Below are 9,561 nucleotides of genomic sequence, written 5' to 3' on the forward strand. Positions count from 1 at the left end.
TCTTCCACATCAGCACAGTTGCCTGCAAAGGACAGAGCAGCCCGAGACAGCGCTCAGTGCCGAGGTGTTCGTGTGGCAGTGCCCGAGAACGGGAGGGAGAGGCCCGGAGAGCCACAGGGGAGCACCGGGCCTGGTGGCCCTGAAGCTGCCCCGAGGCCAGGTTTCAGCCCAGCGCCTGAGGCAGGGAGACGCCGTGAGGGAGGGAGGATGGAGAGCTGCTGGAGAGGTGGCCTTGGGCCAGCAAAGGCCAGTTGCAGAAACTCACAGCCAGGACAAAGACACCCGTTTTGTCCCCATCGGAGGTGCACGTGCTGTGCTCTGGCCAGCTGCCCAGCACATCGAGGAGTACGAGCATGGCCGGCTCTGCAGTCCTGGGCGAACACATGATGCTCTTCCACATGGTCAAAGCAGCTCTGTGGGGTCAGAGCTCTGTCTCAGGGGGGTCTGAGACACAGCACCGTGGCCTGGGCAGCAGTGGGGACCTGAGCTGGCTGCCAGCCCTGCCTCTGCCCACTGCCCCTCACCAGTAGCACTCAGGCAGCCCAGCCCTGTAGGGACGGGCCCCTGAGGGGCAGCGAGGGAGCAGCAGGCTCGGGGGCTGATGTGCCAGGGCTGGCAAAGGGAGCAGCCAGAGGGCCCTGGGACTCTCTGTTGGTCAGACACCTGGGACAGGCTGTACAGGCTGATGGGCTGGGGAGCCCTGAGCCCTCTGGGCAGGTGGGCCCCATACCTGTCACACAATGGGGCCACACGCAGGAGCGTCATGACTACGTCAGCGGGCCGTTCTTCGGTGAGATCCAGCAGGGTCCTGTTCAGCCTGTGCTCAGCAAACTGGTTGGCCTAGAGCCACTGGTGGATGTACCTCACCATGGCGGGAACCTGGAGAAGGCACGAGGACACTTGGAAAGCTGCCAGAGGGAGGAATGTGCCCAGCTGCCCCAGAGAAGTGCTTCCCTTGCCACCACACTGCCATGGCCTCAAAGGCTTCCAGGGAGCAGCAGATGTGGCTTGGGAGGCCAAGTAATTCCTGGGAGGCTCAAAGCCTGGCCACAGGCTGCTTACTTGCTTTGGATTGGAAAACCCCTCCTCTACCAGCATATCAGCCAGGGCAGCACAGGTCTGGGTTTTGAAGATGTGCGAATATGCTCTGGGCCCTGTGCCCATGGTGGTCTCTTCCTCCCGGATCCTCTTCATGAATTTGCAAACCAGCTGTAGGAGAAGGGCAGGAAGCCAGGGATATTCCATGGAATTCTCCAAGCATGGTGCTTGGCTGAGCAGTGCCAGCAGGCCCAGCCCAGGTGGGGATGGCTGCAGATACCTGCGCTGTTCTGCGGAAGCGGCCACGGGTGCGTTTCTGCTCTTGTGTGCGCTCCACGGCTGCACCTGGCAAAGAGCGAGCGCAGCCCGAGCTGAGGGGCTGCGGGAGAGGCCGGAGAACACAGCCCAGCCCTGCGCTGCCCAGGCAGGGACAGCCCTGCGACGCCCCAGGGCATGGAGCACGGCTGTGGGGTGTCTGCCCGGCCCCTATTCCATCCTGTCCATGGGCATGTCCCCAGGGGATGGGATGGGATGGGATGGGATGGGATGGGATGGGATGGGATGGGATGGGATGGGATGGGATGGGATGGGATGGGATGGGATGGGATGGGATGGGGCGGGGCCAAGCTGCCTGCAGCTACTAACTCTGCAGCCCAGCAGCCCAGCTCTGCCACTCACCCTCCTGCAGCTGCTTGAATGGCACCCCTTCTTCAGTCTCGTGTGCAGGGGCAACTCCAGGGCCTTCTTCCTCTTCCTCCACCCAGGCCAGCTTGGGCACTCTTGGGGGTCTCTGCTCCATGTCAGTGGCTGGATTTGTGGTCTGGCCTTGAGGTCAGCTGCAGTAATAACACCTCGAAAAGCTCTAGGTCAGACACGAAGGAGTGCGCTGTGTGGGGGCTCCTCACAGCACTGCTCTGTCTCGTCCTGTCCTGTCAAGTGCTTGGAGCACTGTGGAATGGCCTTGTCACCGCCAGCTCCTATGTCACCACGTGTCACAAAGGGTCCTTTGACACGCTGTTCCATGCCATGGTGACCATGCTGCACGTGTCACAAAGGGCCCCTGCACACACTGCCCCCTGCGTTATGGCCGCCTCCAGCCCACCCAAGATGGCCAGGTTAGAAGGAATCCCTCACCCCAAGTGTCCAAGACAGGCTGACAGAGTCTTTAGGAACGGCTCAAACCATCAGCAAACGCTGCCCTGCTCTGCGGGCTCAGGGCAGCAGGAGCCCCCGCAGCTGGGAAGTGCACAGGGCCTTCCACAGAAGCTGGCACTGCCTCCTTGAGACATGTCCCAGCTGGTGGCCATCCTAAACCCGCAGGTGTGGCACGCACAAGGAATGTGTGGGTCAGGGCACGAATGCTGCTCTGACCCCTGGGGCCCGGGGAGCGCTGACACCAGCAGGTGAGGCAGAGTCCCTGCCCAAGCAGACCTGCCACCCCCAAACCCTGGCAGCGCTGGTGCCCTGTCTTCTGCCCCAGAGACCTGTGCCCCTGGGGGGCTTCTGTGCCAGAGGGAGCCAAACCCACGTGCACTGGGGGGCTGTGCTCCTGCCTGCAGGGGCTGTTGGCAGGAGCACCTGCAGCAACTGCTGGCAACACTTGGTCTCTGTCAGAAGCTCTTACTCCATGCTGAAATTATTTTCGCATTGAAGTTATTGCCTTCAGCACAAAAACACCTTAGCAGCAAAGGCACAGAATAATCTGGCAAGTAAGAATCCTCAGTTCAGGAAAGCTTTACTTTCCATTGCTCAACTCAAGTAGTTCCAAAACATTGCAAACTTCCCAAATTAATTGGGATAGCCTGAGGAGGAGAAGATTTGGAATTTTGCTTCCCATCTCAAAGCAGCAACTCATTTGCCTTAACCTCATCCATTGAGGGTCACTTTACAGAACATAACACTACACAAAACAAGGGCAAAGCCAAGGGCCATTCTTTGGTTTGCAAATGGTTTTCTATGAAGGGATGATAATATCCTAATTATCTTAAGGAATAAAAGCTCTCAAGAAATGAAAGTCCACTCAGTGTTACAAAAGTAGCCCAAACAAATGAATTGAAGGAAAAAAGGCTAATGCTCCCCCTGGTAGAGATATCGAATTGTCCAGTAAAGTACAGCTCTCCCCTCTTGTTCCTAGCAGGAGAATCAGGACCATGAAGAGGGAAAATCACAAATATTCTTTCTGCCCTCCATAACCAAAGCTGTGCCAAACCAGAGATGCTGCCTTCAAAGTGACTCAAATTCCAACCTAAACCGCTCACCTTCCAGACAACTCCTTCCCCAACACCCCACCAACACCAACACCCCCAAACCCCAGCACAGAAGCCCTCAACACCCCGTCAGGGGCCCCAGCTGCCCCCGTCCCTCTGCAGAGCTTTCCCAGCCTCCAGCAGATGCCCGGGTTCCCTGCACGTGCCATAGGATGGCACTCAGGAGGATCTGCTCCGAGGCCTTCCCCTGGAGCGAGCTCAGGCTGCCAGGCCTACGGGTCCTGGATCATCCTTCCCACCGAGCCTTCCTGTGCACGGCTGTTCCATCTGCACCTTTGGGCTCAGCTCGGACTTCTCCACCTAACCAGGAGTGTTGCAGCGCGCGTGTGCGGGGCGTGCTGGACGGCTGTGGCACAGGCGTGACTGTCCCCCTGCGAGCTCTGCAATTCCCAGTTATCGGCAGGTCTGGCGCAGGGACAGACAGCGATGACACGGGTCTGGGTGTAGAACAAGATGGATTTATTCCTGGGCTCCCCAGCAAGACTGGGGGGCGGGGGTGAACAGAAGTATTTATGCAGCAACTCAGGAGGCGGGTGTAGGAAAGTGAACCAGTGAGGATATGGTAAGGGAGGAATATAAGGTGGGGCAAATAGCTTATGAGCCTATCAGGGAAAACAGGGGAGGGGAATAATACAAAGTAAGGAGTGGGGTATCAAGGGCAGCAAGACAGACACTGAACTCTCCGGAGAAAGGGGTAGGGATAGGGAGGATTGACAACTTGGAAGGGAGGAGGTTAGGAAAGAGCTTGGGAAAATTTGCAACTGGGAAAGGGAGTGAATTAGGCAGGAGAACAGGGGGCAAACATGGATTCAAAGCAAAACACACCACAATATCTCCCTGTGTCTTTTTACAAAAGGGAGGAGAGTTCTGGGGTTCAAAACAAATTAATGAATCTATTACATAACATATCATATACATAATCTATCATATAACAGATTCTAGCATGTGACAAATTATTACAGCAAAAGAAAAGAATTCAAAAATTAACAGGAAAAAATGAACTACTCGTGACCATAACGCATGGGGTAAGGATCTTCTTCGCATATGAAACTTAATATAAAATGTACAAAGTTATTATATATGGAATCAGGGTCCGGAGGAGGAATTGCAGTGGAATTATCTTGAAGTAAGACTGGGCTTGAAGCATGAATCACCGAGGAATCTGCAGGTTCTGGCTTTCTGGGGTTTGAAAGTGATTTTGGAGGTCACTCCTCCTGTAGGATGTGATCAGCGAATGAAGATGTGGTCTTGCTCATTTCATTTTATGCTACTGTGGGTATTAACTGGACAGAATGATTCCTCTCTCTATAATATATAACTTCTTAAGCAAATTATTTTAAAGTATCAAGAATATAATGAACAATTTTTTAGTCAAGAAATTTAGTTGGGAATGTGGGAAAATGGTTAAACAAAAATCAACAAAGATGATGAAGTTTAAAGAAGGTCTAAAGGTAAATTAATGAACTCTTTTTCCAAAGCGTACTGTGAAAACTTTAAAATAATATTGAAATTTAAAGGAACATTTGGTAGGGTAGAATTAAGGAAATGGACGGGGAACTTGGGCAGTCACTCTTGAATAATTTTGTCCTTATATTCATTCAATTGTTTATTTTTATTTTCATTATGATGATAATAGGTTTTTTTTTTACTTTGGACAGTTTTTTCTTATGTGATCTTTCTTTATACAGGTGAAACAAATTTTTGACTTTGATGGGCAAACACTTGCCTCATGTCTCTTTCTTCTATACTTAAAACATATTTTAAATTGTTCTTTTTGGTTCCTTTTTTCATTTATCTCAACTGTGGAAGCTTGTAGGTTAATGATCTTGAACGGTTTCCACAAAGGCTTTGAAGGGTCAAGGGCTTTGGGGAGATTCTTCCAAAAATTGAATGCAAATTGAATTCATAATTGATTCAGTTGATAAGAAGAAATATGATTACTTTGGCGACTGCCACAAGTGTTATGGGGTGTCGATAAGGGGACGAACCTGGGCGCCGCCATCCTAGGGAGAGACAAAATGGAGGATTCCAGGTCTGGGTTTCCAGCTCCACCTTCCTCCGAAGGAGGTCCCTCCATAAAAGAGGGTGATCTCCCAAGAAGGAGGGTCCCCTGACGGGAGGCCCCATAGGCGATCCTCCCCCCAGAGGAGGAGCCGGAATAAGGAATGGGGGATGGTCCAACCCCACCTTCCAACAAAGGGCACTGGCCCCACACGCGATTCGTGCAGGGGCCTCTGCGGAAGGGGTGGGGCTGGCGGGAAACTTGGGCCGAAGAAGGGGGGTCCAGTCAGGAAAGGGTGTTCCAAGCGGTGTGGCCATCACCACCTTGGAAAGGAGTGCCGAGTGCACTGCAGTTCCCTCAAGAGGTCTGAACAGTGTCCAGTGGGGTGCTTGGGGTGCTGTGGCCAACACAATCCCCAAGGGAGGATAGGGTAGGGTTTTGGGAAGTCCGAGGGACAGAGGGTACAGGGAGCTTCACAGAAGCCACAGGGGAACTTACAGGGGAGGAGCCCAATGCAGCTAAATTTCAACAAGGTGCATGGGTGTCAGGGGCTTCTTGCATAATATTAGATTCTCCACTATTCTTATAAACGTGCCATTGTTTGATGGAAAATTTCTGCCCTATTTTTGTCTTTTCTACTCTCTCAGCCCTCATGGGATACCTCAGCCTTTGGGGGAGAGCCCAGCTTTGGGTAAGAGGGAGACTAGAAAACATCCTCCTCATAAGTGGAGACTACCCTCAGGGAATGCCCCAACCTTTTGGGGAAGAGTGAGGATCCAAGGGAGTGATGGTGAAGATCCCCTTGGATCAGGAGGGTACCCTGTGGTCTCCCCAAGCTTGGCCACCAGCTTGCGGAGACTAAACCCACCCACCAGGAAAATACCCTGCTTCGGCTCACTTACCCTCAGAGCTGTCCTTTGCTTTTAGTTAGTTTTAGCTAGCTGAGGCAAAGAAGTTCCCTGGACTGTGGCTTTTTCTTTTCTTCAGACCTGCTCAAACCTGCTCTGGACTGAGCACCCAGAAGAGCACTGGCAGCTCACACCTGTGGCCCACCAGGCCCGGCCTGGGCCGCAGCATTTCCAGTGCCGGAGGGACCGATAAGAGACTGAGTGAGCCGAACTGCAGCCCGGGGAGGGGACTTTCTGAGTTTATGTCTCTTTTGGAGCAGCAAGAAGTTTTATTGTTTAATATTCTTTAGGTTTTCTTGCTTAATAAAGAGTTTTTTCCATTTTCCACCAAAGGGGTATTTTTTCCCAAATCGGTTGGTGGGAGGGGCTGATTGAATCTGTTTCCTAGAGGAACCCCTTTGGACGTTCTTTCCCAAATTTGCCCTGAACCAGGACAGTGAGGAAGATCAGTGCAGCACCCATGCGAGTCACAGGCCCCGAAGTTAGAGCCCAACATCCTCCAGCTAGAGAGAGAGGGTACAGCCCACGGGCTGGCCTGTGATTCTTTCTGTGTGACCATGGGGAAGACATAGGAAGGTGGGATGGGAAACCCACTTCTGTCCTGGCAGCGTGGTCACATCCACTCAAGGAGGGAAACACTAACCAAGGGAATTCCAGTAAAGGGAAGGCAGCCTCAGCCTCACATGACCAAGCTCCCGGGTATGACCTGTCAGATCCCCTTGAAGGTACCTCTACCATGTATGCCCCGGAAAGAAATAATAACCAGGGTTAGAGGGGCTCTGCCTCTAGCCAGGGAGAGGCACGGGGAAACCGGATCTTCTGAATGGGGTGCATCCGATGGCCTGGCACATCAGAGCCACAGAACTATGAAGCCTTAGCTGATACTGGTGTGCAGTGTACCCTAATGCTATCAGGACATGTGGGGGCAAAACCTGTTTCCATTGCTGGGGTGACGGGGGGATCACAGCAATTGGCCCTGGTGGGAGCCGAGGTGAGCCTGACTGGGAAGGAGCGGCAGAAACATCCATTGTGACCGGCCCAGAGGCCCCGTGTATTCTGGGCATAGACTTCCTCCAGAACGGCTGTTACAGAGACCCAAAGGGACTCAGGTGGGCTTTTGGCATAGCTGCTGTAGAGGCAGAGGACATTAAGCAGTTGAACACCTTGCCTGGAATATCAGAAAACCCATCTCCAGTAGGACTCCTGAGGGTGGAAGAGCAACAAGTACCAATTCCCACTTCGACAGTGCACTACCGGCAGTGTCAGACAAATCAAGGTGCTGTGATCCCCATCCACAGAATGATCCGTGAGCTGGAGAGCCAAGGGGTGGTCAGTAAGGCCCACTCACCCTTCAACAGCCACACTTGGCCTGTGCGAGCCCCACTTGTCTGACAGACAGTGGACATTGACTGTGGACTTGAATGAAGTGACTCCACTGCTGAGCGCTGCTGTGCTGGACATGCTGGAACTCCAGCATGAGCTGGAGTCCAAGGCAGCAAAGTGGTACGCCACTATTGACATTGCCAATGTGTTTTTCTCCATTCCTCTGGCAGCAAAAGGCAGGCCTCAGTTTGCTTTTACCTGCAGGGGCGTGCAGTACACCTGGAACCGACTGCCCCAGGGTGGAAGCACAGCCCCACCATCTGCCATGGACTGGTCCAGGCTGCACTGGAAAAGGGTGACGCTTCGGAGCACCTGCAGTACATCGATGGCATCATTGTGTGGGGGAACACAGCAATGGAAGTATTTGAGAAAGGAAAGAGGATCATTCAGATTCTGCTGGAAGCCAGCTTTGCCATCAAGAAGAGCAAAGTCAAAGGGACCTGCCCGAGAGATCCATTTCCTGGGAGTAAAGTGTCAAGATGGACAGGGTCAGATTCCCACTGAGGTCATCTGTCGCGGTGCCTTCGGTGGTCAGCAGCTAGCCCGATGTTAGGCACACTGGACAACGAAGGCCACCCCCTATGGCCACCGCGGGCGAGGGTGTGACCTGTGAGTCCTGCTGCACCAGACATGAGAGGGACCCTCTGCGACGAGGACAAAGACGCCTGGACTCCTTCATAGGCTGCTAAAATTTTCTTCTCTGTTGGAGTATAGTTGGCTTCAGACCCTCTATAGCTCCGACTCCAAAATCCCAGTGGTCGGCCTCGAGTCTCATCAGGCACCTTCTGCCAAAGGCTCCAGGACAAACCATGGCTCCCGGCTGCAGAGTAGAGCACATTCTTTACATCTGGTCCTGTCCTGACTGCGCCAAAGGCTACTGCTTGCGCGATCTCTTGCTTGATCTGGGTGAAGGCCTGCTGCTGTTCAGGGCCCCAGTGGAAAGTGTTCTTCTTGCGGGTGACCAGGTACAGAGGGCTCACGATCTGGCTATACTCGGGAATGTGCAGTCTCCAAAAACCTATGGCACCTAGGAAAGCTTGTGTTTCCTTCTTGCTGGTTGGTGGAGACATCGCTGTGATCTTGTTGATGACATCTGTAGGAATCTGACGCCGTCCATCTTGCCACTTCACTCCCAGGAACTGGATCTCTCGAGCAGGTCCCTTGACTTTGCTCTTCTTGATGGCAAAACCAGCTTTCAGGAGAATTTGGATGATTTTCTCTCCTTTCTCAAACACTTCTGCTGCTGTGTTCCCCCACACAATGATATCATCAATATACTGTAGATGTTCTGGAGCCTCACCCTTTTCCAGTGCAGCCTGGACCAGTCCATGGCAGATGGTAGGACTGTGCTTCCACCCCTGGGGCAATCGGTTCCAGGTATACTGCACGCCCCTCCAGGTAAAAGCAAACTGAGGCCTGCATTCGGCTGCCAGAGGAATGGAGAAAAATGCATTGGCAATATCAATAGTGGCGTACCACTTTGCTGCCTTGGACTCCAGCTCGTACTGGAGTTCCAGCATGTCTGGCACAGCTGCGCTCAGTGGTGGAGTCACTTCATTCAACGCACGGTAGTCCACAGTCAATCTCCATTCTCCTTCAGATTTACGCACAGGCCAGATGGGGCTGTTGAAAGGTGAGTGGGTTTTGCTGACCACCCCTTGGCTCTCCAGCTCACGGATCATTTTGTGGATGGGGATCACGGCATCTCGATTCGTTCGGTATTGCCGGCGGTGCACCATTGAGGTGGCAATTGGTACTCGTTGATCTTCTACCTTCAAGAGTCCTACTGCAGATGGGTTTTCTGATAATCCAGGTAAGCTGTTCAATTGCTTGATGCCCTCTGTCTCTACAGCTGCTATCCCAAATGCCACCTGAGTCCCTTTGGGTCTTTGAAATACCCACTTCGGAGAAAGTCTATGTGTAAAATACATGGGGCCTCTGGGCCAGTCACAATGGACTGTTT

The sequence above is a fragment of the Taeniopygia guttata genome, chromosome 16 (genome assembly GCF_048771995.1).
Source record: "Taeniopygia guttata chromosome 16, bTaeGut7.mat, whole genome shotgun sequence".
In the NCBI taxonomy this organism is placed as follows: domain Eukaryota; kingdom Metazoa; phylum Chordata; class Aves; order Passeriformes; family Estrildidae; genus Taeniopygia; species Taeniopygia guttata.